Genomic DNA, 15,930 nt, shown 5'->3' with positions numbered 1-15,930 from the left:
TACTGTAAAAAATAATTGAATTGAGTCAACTTATTACCTCATTGATTGTTTTACCTAATGACTTACCTACGTATCCATCAATGTATTGATCTGGGTATCTATCTGTCTATCTAAGAACAATGATCATCAAGTCACTACGAAGCAGAAAAAACTGTTATTCATCGGCTTTGATCATGTAATAACATGTATACATCAAACCAATAAAATAACAGGATTTGATCAGGATTTTGATTTGATATGTTTTACATTTGATTTCTTATTGTTATTACGATGAAATTGATATTCTTTGTCAAGAAAATACACCTAATTTGTATTAACCCATTAAGACCGGGAACGCATCTGTGTAACCACTTAAACCATTATTTTATACTTTGGCTACTCAAAAACATTTCATAGCGTGGCACTGAGCTTGTAGATCTGCTATTTTTGAAAAATCTTTAAAGTGTGTGCAAATCTTTTAATATACATATATTTATTTTTAAAAGCGAACATTTGTAACTCAAATCTTTGTTTCTGGGGGTCCCTGGAACAAAATATTTTGAGATGGGGTTCCGCGAACACATCATTTTGGGAGGTCTTGACATGATAAAGTTTGAGCACCACTGATACTGTATAGCAACATAAGTTTTTCAGAAAACTGATATTTGTAGAATCAGCCTCAGGTCTTAATGGGATAAAGACCAACTTTGTTTTTAATAAACAAATATAAGCGATAATGAAGATAATCAGTGGGTCGTGTGTGTGTGCGTGTGCATGCGCGTGTGCGGTCTAGATGTTTCCTATTTGTATTAACAAGAATGTAATCCTTCATTGGGTGACATGTGATCCATTACTCCCTGACTGTGTTGAAGCCTCATAGCGGCTCATTAGCATGAAGGACGTTCCAGCCAGAGTGCTAACAAGCTAGGGTTAGGTCACTATTGATTCTCCTGCACCATAACTGCCTGTCAAATGTATGCTGCGTCGACACATGCATGAGAGCATGCACGCATGCAGGTACACACGTATATATTGTCGCTGTCGGGCAGAAACCTCTTATCTCCATTTAGTTTTGTATGTTGTTGTTGTTTTTGTAAATTAATCCATTCAATCCGGGAACGCATCTGCGTCATTTTAGATGTTATAGCTATAACCATTCTTTTATACTGTGGCTATTCAAAAATAGCAGATATACAAGCTCATGCCGCGCTATGAGCTTGTAGATCTATTTTTTGGAAGAAAATGTGTGCAAATCTTTGAATATATATATTTTTCAAGCTCATTGCTTCTGGGGGTCCCTGGAACTAAATATTAAATACCGTAATCATTGTCATAAATACTTTATGCTTTCAGTCGCTAGTTTAAAGTCTTTCTTTCAATTATTATGATATGCGGTTTTGTGAATTATGGTCCCATTAATCTTAAAATTGATGATAAAGTAGGATATGCTTCTAGGGCTTCTACTGGCTCTACTGAGTGAAGACCCGCCCTCGCTGCCCTTCCACCCAATAGCATCCATTTCCGGATGTATTTCGGGACCAGAAAAATTCCAACATGGTGGATTTCAATTCGCTGACATAGTGGCATCAAAACGGGTCTGTAGAAACCAATGGGTGATGTCATCGTTCTCTGTGTCCATTCTTTTTTACAGTCTGTTTTGGACATACAGTATGAGGTTTCCAGCCGACAGCAAAACGCGCACACACACACACACGCACACACGCACGCACACACACACGCACACATACACGCGCACGATACTGAAGTCAAAGATCTGAGTATCTTGTCCACTAAACACACAATCTGTACCAGGGTTGTCATGAACCTAATAATAATAATAGCTCAGAAGTATATACAGCACTTTTCTAAGTACCCAAAGAACCAACTTTATTAAGAAAAACAGAGAAGTGCTAGATTAAAAAGGATAAAGGGCTAAGCATGGGTTGGGGGGGACATCAGCTGGGAAAGGCTATCCTGAAGAGATGGGTTTTGAAGGAACTGTGAGGGAAGCATACAAAACGTATTAGTTGGGATCCTATAGGATTTTAACGATTCCGGTTCCTTAACCGATCCCTCTTAACGGTCCGATTCCTTAAACGTTCCATTTAACAATTTCTATATTTTAAAAAATATATATAATTTGGCCTTTATTATAATTTTTGATAAAACACAAATTCAATGATACAGTATTGTATCCGGTTCCTCAATGTTGGATCCAGTTCCTCCGGTTCTGGCATAGCATTTTATCTCACCTTCTCTCCTATTTTATCTGTCAGATTAGCGTTCCAGCAACTTGTTTATATACAAAACTAGCCGATTGACAAGCTAACAGTGCATAGCGACGCAACGCATTGCATGCTCATAGATCGGCTATTTTTAACACATCTGAATGAACACAGGATTTTTTTTTCAGGATCAGCAGTTTACACTTCAATATAAGCTGCTACACTGCATTAAAAAGCCAAACATTCATTTGAATGTACAGCACATAGCACTATGTGTGTAGGTGTCCCAGTGGTTTAGTATGCTGGGCTACATGTTAACAGTAATTGCTGTGTAAATGTCTGCGGGCGGCACCGTTAACCCATTAAGTCCTGAGGCCGATTCTACAAACGCCTTCTAAATCAGTAGTTCTCACACTTTTTCATGCCAAGGACCCCCCCCCCAGAAGAGAAGTGTGTTTGGAAAACAAATTCAAAATGATTCAACATTTTTCAAACACTTTCAAGATTTTTCAAAAATGATGAAAAATAGCAGATGTACAAGCTCACAGTGAGCTTGTACATCTGCTATTATATCTATCTATCATATTATATCTGCTACCACTGTTCTAGACGACTGTTCTAAATCAGTTTTCTGAAAAACGTATGTTCTAAAAAAAAAAAAAATCTAAAATAACAATGCTTTCCCGGTTTTAATGGGTTAAAAGTGTTGGCATGTCAGCGTCTACACTGCTATGAAATATTATGTTCATGTTAATGGTCTGGAAGACTAACGCAGCACTATGGAGGACCCCGGTCATAAAACACACAGATGTACGCATGCATGCACGCACACACACACACACACACACACACACACACACACACACACACACATAAATAAATACATTAACAAGATGTTGAAACAAGTCGGAAACAGCATAGAGTATTCACATACAGAATACTGGGTTCTCTGTGATAGACAGAGGAAGTGCATTCGAGCGTGCGTCCCAGTGCTCACTCATCTTGTGGTGTAAGTAGTGTATTCTGTGTGTGAATACAGCATGCTGTGACCATGATTGTTCATTCTGTGTGGATGTGTGTGTGGATGTGTGTGTGTGTGTGTGTGTGTGTGTGTGTGTGTGTGTGTGTGTGTGTGTGTGTGTGTGTGTGTGTGTGTGTGTGTGTGTGTGTGTGTGTGTGTGTGTGTGTGTGTGTGTGTGTGTTCCATGTATCATTATTATTTCATACATACAGACACATATACTGTACTGCTCGGTTTTCGGTACAAACAGACTCTCAAGATAGTCAGGGGTAGTGACAGTATGCTATATCAATATATCTGTATGTCTGCCCGCCTGCCCTTATGTCTGTCTCTATATGCTTTGTTTTGAGCTGATTTGAACCAACACACTCCTCTTTCCTGTATCTGTCTGTTTCTATTGGCAGGCTGTGGGTGCTGAGCCGGTACTGCATCAATGTTGTAGGAGGTCAGGATTGCTAAAGTGTATTGTTTTGGGTCTAGATGAATTGCATTTTGCTCTGTACTTTGTTTGAAAAAACACATTTACCACCCATTGTAGGGTGACAATGTGTTTTTTACAGTGTTTTTATTTGGTTTAAACCTATAGACTATGTTGACTGGGGTCCTGACCTGCACGCGCCTGTACTTGGCCCCTTCCTTTTTCCCCTCTACACCAAATATCTTCACCAAAATAGATGATTTACAAGCTTAGCTATTTTCACTGAATATTGGTTAATTATGAAAAGCCCAGAATATGTTAAATAGCCCTATATTCTCTAATAGTAATCATTGCTCACACAGAGTGTTTGTTCATTAACAGTGGTCTACCCGTCTCTCCAGTTATTTAGTGAATAGAAAATGCATTATCAGGTCAGGATACCCAGCAGAGAGAACAAGAACTCAAGAACTGGCACATGTTCCGTTGTGAGCTTGTAGATCGGCTGTTTTTGTTTGAGCAAGACACTTCGGGAAAGCATCCGTGTCATTTCAGATTTTTGCGTTGGCTACTCAAAAATAGCAGATATACAGTACAAGCTTGTGCAGATATAGTTTGTGCCACGCTGCGTGCTTGTACATCGGCTATTTTTGAAAAATCGTGAAACTGTGAGAACTTACTGATCTAGAAGGCATTTGGAGAATCGGCCTCAGGTCTTAATGGGTTAACTGCCCCCCCCCCACCCCACCCCCCTAGATATTGCAGATATTGATCATGTTTGACATGTTTAGCAATATTAGGAAATTATGTTGTGGTCTTGATCCCCTCTCTCTCTCTCCCCCCCTCTCTCTCTCTCTCGCTCTCTGTCTCTCTGTAAATGCTGACAGAGGAGTTCATTAACATGCGTTTCATTGGAGGCTTCATGCTGTTGAATACTTTGCTTAGTCTGCTGTTAAAATGCAAAATATGTGGTGTGTATGTGCGTGTGTGCGCGTGTGTCCGCATGCACACGCGCATGCATATGTGCGTTTGTGTTTTCTAAAGTAAGTCAATTAACCTTCGTGGTGTAAAATGGCCCTGGATATGTTTACATCCTGCAGTCCTTAGTAATTGAACTGCCAAGAGCAATCATACACGCTCGCGCACACACACACACACACACACACACACACACACACACACACACACGCACGCACGCACACACACACCTTCATTACTCAATCTTCTGGCAATTAGGCCCAAGGTAATAGAGTACATTCATACACAGGCCCCCCACCAACCACACACACACACTACACAGGGACTACTCCATCACACAGTGTTCTAGCAATGGAGTGCATGCACACACACACACACACACACACACACACACACACACACACACACACACATTGAGACGCACACACACAGACGTGCAGTGATCAGTCTATTTGTCAGTTGGTTAAGCTGCTATGCTGAGGAGAACTCTCTACAGCCCCCTCTCAATCACCTGGTATTGATCTGTGTGTGTGTGTGTGTGTGTGTGTGTGTGTGTGTGTGTGTGTGTGTGTGTGTGTGTGTGTGTGTGTGTGTGTGTGTGTGTGTGTGTGTGTGTGTGTGTGTGTGTGAATGCAACACACACACACACACACACACACACACACACACACACAATGTATTGAAAATGTTACTTAGTAAAAGTTAAAAAGTAATGGAATCATACTTAAATATAAAAATAATGCACATTTCGTCCATTGTTAACACCACTGTTGTTAAACGTTATCACTGTGACAGGGGTCAACATTAGGACTGATGACAGCCAAGATGTTTTAGGTCAAAGCAGGTTTTGATTTAGTCGCTGTAAGGCATCACACATGCGCTTCTACCCGTAGCCAATGCAAGCTGAGACTGGTGGCTAGTGCTGGCATGCGTTGAGGAAAAGCATGAGTAAGCAACTTTGTACCTAGTGACCTGTGACCTAGACCTCTAACCTAGGCTACTAAGTTTGCTACCCAAGTACTCCTGTCAATACAGACAGCTGTCAACTGAGAGTTACACATAGTTTGTGTAAACTGTTCAGACCTGTAAGGGTCCATTTGGAACCCCCTCAAAGAAGCCTAAGGGCCCTGGGCCACACTTTCAGAACCACTGCCTTAAGTAGTTAAAAGGATCACTGCCATAAGCAGTTAAGAAAATGCCCGTCTGTTTTCTTGTTACAAATGAATCAAACCCTGGTTTGACCTAGACAAGAAGTACTTGAAGGTTCCCATTTTTGCCTACAATCCGAGTACATGTTCATTTTGAGCTCTGCTGTAAAGTGCACAGCATGACCGTCTATTTCATGGAGGCATCTCCTTTGATGTTTTTGTGACAGTGTGTATGGCATTTAGTTATGTGTTGGAGGTGTTTACATCTCTCTCTCTCTGTGTGTGTGTGTGTGTGTGTGTGTGTGTGTGTGTGTGTGTGTGTGTGTGTGTGTGTGTGTGTGTGTGTGTGTGTGTGTGTGTGTGTGTGTGTGTGTGTGTGTGTGAGAGAGAGAGAGAGAGAGAGAGAGAGAGAGAGAGAGAGAGAGATCAGTCAGTATGCTGTCCTCAGCAGAGTTAATTGCCAGTAAGCTTGTAATGAATGATTCCCCAGAGAACCATTCACCAACAAACGTCAATATACTCAACACTCTGTGTGTGTGTGTGTGTGTGTGTGTGTGTGTGTGTGTGTGTGTGTGTGTGTGTGTGTGTGTGTGTGTGTGTGTGTGTGTGTGTGTGTGTTATTACTCCAGTAATGTAACATTTGTACAGTACATCACTTTACACACATAGTTAAAGGAAAACCAACTACATTGCCTCTGCTTTGTCACAATGAAATTGTATAATAGTTATGAAATGATGTCCCAATGCATTTATTTTTTTACAACATGACGATTTCGGTCGAGTCGCATACCATATTTGCTGGTAATCCAGCTTGACAGCTTGACAGCGTGTCGCGGGTTCCCCCCCCCCCCCATTTCCTGTCAGTCTACTATCCTATCAATAAAGGCAGAAAAATACCCCAAAAAATGTCTAAAAAAAAGTTATGATTTTGAAACCTAGTTTCACTATCCAGTGACAGTGAATGGAGAGAGAGAAAAAACATGATTCCTCCATCTTCACTCAACACAACAGCAACTGATAAAGATGCTACTGTATCTATACAGCACAAGGCTCTTCCAAAGTTCATCACTTTTTCATTTATTTTATTTAAAATGTATTTAAACAGGTGTAAATACCATTGAGATATAATATGTATTTTACAAGGGAGCCCTGTCCTTTTAAACGTTGCCATGTGAGCCAATTGTGTGTAGAGAAGTCGCATGGTGGTATGGTATCATTATTAATATACTTGGAGCCTGTTCCAGAGTCTGGGGGCATATGAACTAAAATAACACTCTCCCTCCCCAAAATGCATATCTTCGGACAAATGTTCCAGTCAATTGTTGCCGTCCCGGACACTTCCACACTCCAGGAATGCGGAAGTGCCGTTCTCAAGCGCAAGACAAACGCGTGACGGGTCCGCAAAGAAACTGTGAAAACGACAGAGGAGCGCCGTCTAAAGCAGACTTGAGTCAGGAGAGGCAGCACCGAGCCAGCCGTGAGGCGAGCTGGTTGCAAAGTCTGAGTTATGTCCCGATAGGGACAGAATCGTAACTCATACCCCCCCTAGTCAACATGTGCTTGTTCAATAACAGGGGTGTCCCCGTCTCTCCAGCTTTTAGTGAACAAAATATACATTTATTTTATTCCAGGACCCTAAAGTGGTGAACATTACCGGACCCCCTCAAAAACAAGATGATGCATCTCAAAGGGTTTATCCTGCTAATAAAAGATAAAGTGAGCCGGATAAGACTGGATAATAGGTTGATAATAAGGTGAATGGTGAATTAATTAATGTATTTGATTAAAACTACCACATAATAGCGCTGTACTGCAGTCATAGCATGCATTAACTAGAAAAGGGCTTAAAAACATACTCAAATATTGAGTTTGGTGCTGACGGAGCTCAAACAACAGTATTAATTTGAAGGGAGGATACAATTTCTCTCTCTCTCTGCATTAAAATTGGCTTAAGGTGGGCGGACCTCTGACATCACGCTCATATCACTATGACTCAACCATTAACCTACAGTATAAGGAGTTCCCAATGCAATCAGGTCAGGATACCAATTTTATTCAATCAGGATAGAGAACTCAGTCAGGATACAGATTGAACAAGTGAAATTGGAAGTGATGACACAAAGAAATGAGCAGACAAAATTGAAACTGGAACACTTTAAAAATGAAGCTGATAAATGGGTACTCTCTCCTGATTGGCTGAAATGTTGTCACCTAACTTAACATTTATTTTCCGTTTGGAGAGACGGGGACACCCCTGTTACTGAACAAACACTCTGTATTAATGATTACTATCAGAATACAGTGCTTTAAACTTTTAACAAAAACTCTTGTTTTAACCAAAGAATATCACTTAGGCCTACCTACTGTATAAAAGTATGATAAACGAGCCTTTTGCACACCTACAAAGTGACAGGTGCATATGAGAGGACCAAACTAGGGCCAAAAATGTAGCAGAAAAAAACTCCTGCACACCTTCTTTATATGAAAAATAAATCTGAGAGGAGAGACAGACAGACAGTTTCCTATAGTGCAATGGTAACGATCTGGTATCCATGGAGATCTACAGCAGTTGAGTAACAGTGTCAATTCACAGCTAATCTTCCATGTTCTCATTCATATGGAAATCTCACGGTCTCATATGAAATGTCATTGACGAATATTTTCCCATGGCCGTCTTTCTTCCCTTTTCTCTTCCCTTTCTTTTGTGTTCTTCCTTTCTTCCGTTCTCCCCGGCCTTCCTTCCAGCCAGCGAGGCCATTTGACAAACACTTTGAGGAATTTTAATGAGGAAGACATTTAAATAAGGAGTGCAATAAGGAGTGCAAACTTTGGCTGCGAGGCATCCACTGTACCAAAACCATTCAACAATGTCTCTGGAATATCATTTACATTTGGCCCGTGTTAGAAATGTTATATATTTCTACTTCATCTCCTCGTAATTGTGTAAAATTACCAAGTTATGCTGAAAATCATCTTCAGTGCTCTGACAGCTCCCCAACCCCCCTGACTCCATGTTTCAAAAGCTTAGAAAGATCATTTACATTTGACCCACATTAAGGATGTTACAGATTCCGTCTGATCAGACATGGAATGAAAAAGCATCAAGTTTCTGCTGAAAGGTCTCTGTGGTTCTGTGACAACCCCCCGCACAGCAGAAGACACCAGTTATTTATATTTGTAGTGATTTATTGCTAAAAGTACATGTCATATGTTGGTCCCAAAGCCCTGTTGACAACTTGAACCGTAGCGTTTTCTGGGGCAAATATCCTGGGAAAATGGCAGATCTACAAGCTGTGTCGTGAGAGATTTTGTGAAGAGGGTAAAGAGAAGAGTGGGCCTAGGCTAGACCAGTGGCTCCAAAACGTTCTAGCTCGATATATATTCAACCTAGTGAAGATAGCAGATGTTTTTTGTTTTGTTTTGTGGAATTTTTTTTTTTATGGAATTTCATATGACATGTAATTGTAGTAATAAATCATGACAAATAACTGGTGTGTTCTGCAGTGCGAGGGGTTGTCAAGAGCTTTCAGTACAACTTCTGATCTCAGTAGGGTGGTTCAACAAACCCTTCACAGATCAACTTCTTTATTGTCACTTCACAGGTTTACAAAAAAAAAAAAAGTGGGTGAAACTATTTTCCATACACGCTTCCATCATTTGTAGTCATCAGGAAAGGGAAGAAGAATAGCAAGAACAAGGAAAGCAGGTAATATATCAAAGTATTCCTGATATGAGTAGAGTAAGAGCAATATAGTAACAGATACTGTATACAGATATATAGCAGTATATGCATACATACATAGGGTGCTTGGTTAGACGAAGTGGAAATGGTATGACATAGTTAAACTAGCAGCAGATATAGTTGCAGATACACTTAAGGTGAACCAATAGAACAGAACAGTAACATATATAGCACATAGATCTTTGTGCATAATAGTCTCATGTGCAGGTGAGACATCATTTAGCAGCGTTATATCAGGCATGTAAACACATCTAAATCCAGGAGCATGCACTTGCCGTTGATAGTGGTGCAGTATGACCTCACATAGGTCCAAAAAAGAAAAAGAAAACTAGTATTGGTACTACTATGAGAACTGCTATACTGCTGATAATGGAGGTGCATGCACATGTGTGCGTGCGCAGCAGCCACTACAGTAATGAAAGGTTTGGTGCATTGATTTCTGTCAGTAATTGACTGTGAAATGTCTTCCAGGGGAATGAACACTTTTTATTTCTAATAAATTATACCTCTACTGACATGAAGATGCAACCTCTGCTCTCACTTGCAATAACTAGAAGAAAAACTTCAAATAGAGCAAAGAAATGCATATATCTTATAAGGCTTATAATCCTGTGAGGGAAATTCTGTTCATCAACTTCACTCTGCTCAGATGGTTGTGATGAGGGCAGGGCCTTGCTCAGAGACACTTCAAGACATCAACCGCGACCGGGTGTCGAACCGGTGACCTTCTGATAAACTGGACAGCCTCTCTAGTCTCTACCCACTAAAGCAGCAACACCACAAAAACAACACACACTCACTCCCTCTTTCTGTTGATCCCATCAATTCACCAACACACACCAGGACATTCATGGTGAGACAGCATTCAGCACCATGGACAGCTAAATCTTAAACCCTCAAATTGATATGTATTGGGCCACAGACTCCCATCTGAAAGGAGTCTGTGCCCTGGACCTCCAGAGACGGTTTTCAAAAATGATTCCAAAATCCTACACAATCTTTGAAGATTTTTTCAAAAATAGCTAATCTGCAAAACACCCAACATTGTTGTAGATCAGCTATCTAGATCGGCTATCTACAAGCTTATTTTTTTAACAGCCGAAGTATAAACTGGGGTTAAAGTGGATATTTTTATACCATATGAACTAATCTAGCTGGGGACCCCTCGACGACCCCTGGGAGTACCCAGGGGTCGTATCCCATTGGATTTAATCCAATTAACCCTTTAAGACCGAGAAAGCATCTGTGTCATTTTAGATTTCTTTGGCTATTAAAAAAATGCATTTCTGCATTTCTATTTTTTTAAGAATCGTAAAAATGAAAAAAATCACACCCTGTGTGAAGGAAGCGGTGCCTTTGGGGCGGGCCTTAACTCATTTCAGTTCGTCCCTATTGGTGGTCTGAGTCCACTTACCGAATTTGTTCTTGGTAGCATGCTGCAAACTGGAATGATGGCTGTTTAAAGCCCAGCCAATGGGCAGACAGAGGGGGCGGGGCTTAAGTAATGACAGTTAGTCCCTATTGCTGGCTTTAGTCCATGTACAAAATTTGTACTCCATAGCATGCTGCGAACTTGAGTTATGGCTGTTTGAAGGCCAGCCAATGGGAAGACAGAGGGGGCGGGGCTTGAGCAATTCATGCTGGTCCCTATTGGTGGTCTAAGTCCACATACCAAATGTGGACTTGCTGGCATGCTGCAAAGTGGAGTTATAGCTCTGTACAATCCTGTGCTCAACCCGTGCTCATACGGGCGCTGGGGGTCCCTGGACCCCTCTTTCATAACGTCATCAATGCATGCTCGTGCCTATTGGTGGTCTAAGTCCACATACCAAATGTGGACTTGGTGGCATGCTGCAAACTGGAGTTATAGCTGTTTAAAATCCCGTGCTCATCCCGTGCTCATACGGGGGCAGGGGGTCCCTGGACCCCTCATTGAGAACTTCAGCAATTCGTGCTCGTCCCTATTGGTGGTCTAAGTCCACATTGCAAAGTTGGAGTTGGTGGCATGCTGCAAAGTGGAGTTGTAGCTGTTTAAAATCCCGTGCTCATCCCGTGCTCATACGGGCGGAGGGACATAACAGAAGCTGGGGGTCCCTGGACCCCTCTTTGAGAACGTCAGCAATTCATGCCCGTCCCTATTGGTGGTCTAAGTCCACATACCAAATGTGGAGTTGGTGGCATGCTGCGAACTGGAGTTATAGCTGTTTAAAATCCCGTGCTCATCCCGTGCTCGGACATAACATACGTTGGGGGTCCCTGGACCCCTCTTTGATAACCAGTGGTACGTGTGGGCAATGAGAGGAGAGATGACATAGGCAGTGTCCACGTGCGTGTGTGTGTGTGTGTGTGTGTGTGTCTGTGTGTGCGCGTGTGTTTGTATGTGTTTCTTCTTTGCCGTGCTCATCCCAGGCTCATACGGACGACGGACGGACGGACACGGAGTCAAAGCCACGTATAGAGCGGTTGGCACCGCTAAAAAAATGCAAATCTTTGAATATACATATTTTAAAGCGAACATTTGTAACTCATATTTTTGCTTCTGGGGATTTGCTATAATCAGTGGTTCTCAAACTTTTTCATGTCAAAGGCCCCCAAAATGATATGTATTTGGCCAAGGACCCCCATCTCAAAATATGTTGTTCCAGGGACCCACCAGAAGCAAAGATTTGAGTTAAAAATGTTCGCTTTAAAAAATATATATTCAAAGATTTGCACACTTTTTCACGATTAAAAAGAAAATAGCAGATCTACAAGCTTGCATATCTGCTATTTTTGAATAGCCAAAGAAAATGGATTAAAGAACATTTGATTCTGCTCTGCATTCCGCAGAGGTTCACAAATCACTCTCTTTCTCTCATCCCCAGCCAGATACTTTGCAGTAAATGCAGTGTGCTTGTTTCTGGAAATCTTCCAATATAACGTTTTTTCTTGTTTGCAAATTTCTCACCACAGATCAAGCATGCCGGTAAGCCAGCAGTGTTAGCAGTGACAGTAAACACATCTGTCCAAGTGTCCATGCACAACTAAATTATCTTGTTTCCTCCGATACTTGACCTTTATTTGATCTGGGATACTCGGGGAAACTCAATAGTGACCACCACTATTGAGGTTTAAGACGTGTTTTCTTTGGGCTTGTAGATATTTTTCACTATATTTGAAGTGGAAGTATTTTGAAATGTACTTTTTCCCTCCCTAGAAATGTAGAGGAGACAAAAGTACAATGTTTGTCTTTGAATTGTAGTGGAGTGAAAGTCATAAGTATCCAGTAATACCAATAAGTAAAGTACAGATACTCAAAAGATGTACTTAAGTACAGTACTCAAGTAAATGTACTTTGTTACTGGCCACCACTGCTCACAACCTGTTCAATGGTCTCCTAAGTAGCTGGGGCACCCACGTGACACAGATACACGAAATCAATACAATTTAAAGCACATCACGATTGATTGATTGATATCTTTATTGTCTCCGCCAGGCCGAAAGGCATGGCGAGAGAGTATGTTTTACCCCCTGTCCGTCCGTCCGTCCGTCCGTCCTGTCCGTGTGTTACCAGCTAATCTCCGGCACCGTTGGCCCGGTCGCTCCGAAACTGTGCACACACACTTCCTTGGATGCCAATTCAGAACCTCTGCCCCAAATATTTCACATGGGCCTGTTATAGCGCCACCAGGAGCCGATTTGTGCAAAACCCATTTTTTAATATTACTTCTACAGATTTTATCCAAATGTCATGCAAATCGGTACACAGTATCTCTATAGTCATGTGATCAACACGGATCTGTCCGATTTCCCATATTCCATCCTGATTGCCTAAGGTTGGCTTCCAAAGTTTGCAGGATTGGTCCGTTTTGAACAAAAAGCCTCAAACTATGCACGCAGCTTGCCATTTCCGAGAAATTTCACACGCACATTCCCACTATATGCCGAGGAAGAAATGCCACCCTTTTCACATTGGCCTATTATAGCGCCACCAGGAGGCCAGAATAACGTACCTGACCTGGCAGAGACCTGTGCTCCGAGGAGCACTTTTTCTAGTTGATCATGAAATAAAAACATATGTCACATGTGATATACATCTGACCCACCATAATCAAAAGGATGACGCAAAAAAAGCTTACAGCTTGTTTCCATAGCGGTCCTGGTATGGTGTTAGTATGAGGTGTTAGTGTGGTGCTGTTGGGTGCATGAAATGTACAGAGTTCATGATGTGAACAGGTCTCTGAGTGAATGCGTGGGTGTACCTGCCACTCAAGTGTATGTGTGTGTGTGGGGGGGGGGGGGATACACCAGATACATATTAATCAGTGGTGTTAATATTAATCAGTGGTGTTAAGTAACTAAGTACAGTTACTCAAGTACTGTACTTACTTACAATTTTGAGGTATTTTTACTTTACTGGAGTATTTCCAATTTTCAGTACTTTTACTTCTACTCCAATACATCTCAGAGGAAAATATTGCACTTTTACTCCACAACAATTACTTGAAAACTTTAGTTACTAGTTACTTTGTAGATTTTGATTATTATTGCAAGACATATATTAACCACTTCAGCCCTATACTGTATATATTTCGGCCATTTGAAAATAGCAGATCTACAAGCTAGTAGTAGTACAGTTCTACTACTGGTAGTTCTACTACTGGTCTACAATGTGTCGCGCTGCAACGCATTGTGAGCTTGTAGATCTGCTATTTTCAAAAGATTCGTCTACCTTTTATACATTTGAAAACTTGTGAAATGGGAAATTCTGCATAATGAGTACTTTATACTTTAAGTACATTTTGAAACCAATAATTTTGTACTTTCACTCAAGTCAATTCTGAATTCTGGACTGTTAAGAGTATTTCTACATTGCAGTATTGATACTTTTACTTAACAAATGTGAGTACTTTTTCCACCACTGATATTCATATACCATCTACAATCTACACAATATGCCAAGCTGCAACATTGAGTTTCATGTATGACCTTGACATCAGTACCTGAACGCAGCAAGCAGACAAGTTGATGTCTCTGTACAGGGAGTCTACAGAGCAAACCGTGTTCAAATAAAATCAGTCATCTGTCTTCATAGAAATGTTTTCCAGCTGTCTTGTGGTTTCCTAGCTGTGTCTTTATCATTCAGGGCCAAAGTCTTTTATTTAGTTTATTTTAAAAGTCAAACCCTTAAAAAGCAATGTGAAACTTTCACTTCAGTGCTGCTGACGGGTGCAGGCAGGGGAAAGGAGATGGAACTGAACTCTCAACTCATTCTGTCATCACAAACATTTTAACCACATCAGTTGATGCTCTACAACACTTTCTCTACGTCTGGTCCGGGGACCACAATGGGTCTAAATCATTTGGACCATGGGTCTTCAACAGGGGGTTTTGATTGATTGAATTTGATTGAGGGGTCCTCAGAGTTGCAACAGGGGGGCCTCCAAATCTTTCTGTATCCGTGTGATAGGATCTTTTTTCTTTTTACATTAACCACTTGACCACTTAACCACTTGATAGAATCCCTACAGTATATACTGAGGGGAACATTAGCCGAAAATAGCAGATCTACAAGCACACAGCGCCTTGCAGCACGATGCGTTGTGAGCTTATAAATCTGCTATTTTTGGCAAAGAGGTTTGGTGTAGAGGAAAAAAAGACCAGACCAAGTAGAGCCAACGGTCAAGTTAACTTGGATTGAGGATTTAGTGGTTAAATGTCTGAAAATACACATTAACATGAATTAAACATATGAACCATTACTGACTTACAGGCCCGTAAGGGTCCATTTAGTCTAACCCTTACCCTAAAGACCTTACGGGTCTGTAACTCTCCTAACCCATACCAAACTGGGGCTCCTTGAAATCAAAAAGGTTGAGAATCACAGACTGTACAACATTATTGTTCAGCCTGTAGGTTATTAAAAAAAGTACCTCAGAGATCTAAAGCCTGGAGTTATTTAATACCTGCCCCCATCTTTAATACCAATTATAGTTCTACTACAGGTAAAACTACTAGTACTGATGCTAATGCCCTCTGACACACACGCACGAATACACGCACAAATGAAGGTATTGTATTACTATACTTGTGAGGACATCAACATTTTAGGATGATGGTTTTACAAATGTCATTTTTTCATTTAATCTTTTGCCATTTTTAACCCCAACAGTGAAGCCGAAAATAGCCGATCTACCAGCTCACAGCGTGTTGCACCGTGATCTGTTCTTGTGAGTTCAACCTGAATCTTTTCCTCTAAAGATCGTTTTTTAACTATGACACATTTCTCTAGTGAGGAGCAGGAAAGATACAGCTGACAGTAATGAAAGGTTTGGTGCATTGATTTCTGTCAGTAATTGACTGTGAAACGTCTTCCAGGAGAGAGAACACGACACTTAGTTGTAATAAATTACACCTGTACTGACTGACATGAAGACACAATA

Source organism: Gymnoscopelus microlampas (assembly GCF_963454915.1).
Source record: "Gymnoscopelus microlampas genome assembly, chromosome: 7".
Taxonomy (NCBI): domain Eukaryota; kingdom Metazoa; phylum Chordata; class Actinopteri; order Myctophiformes; family Myctophidae; genus Gymnoscopelus; species Gymnoscopelus microlampas.
Note: the sequence above shows the minus strand (reverse complement) of the source record.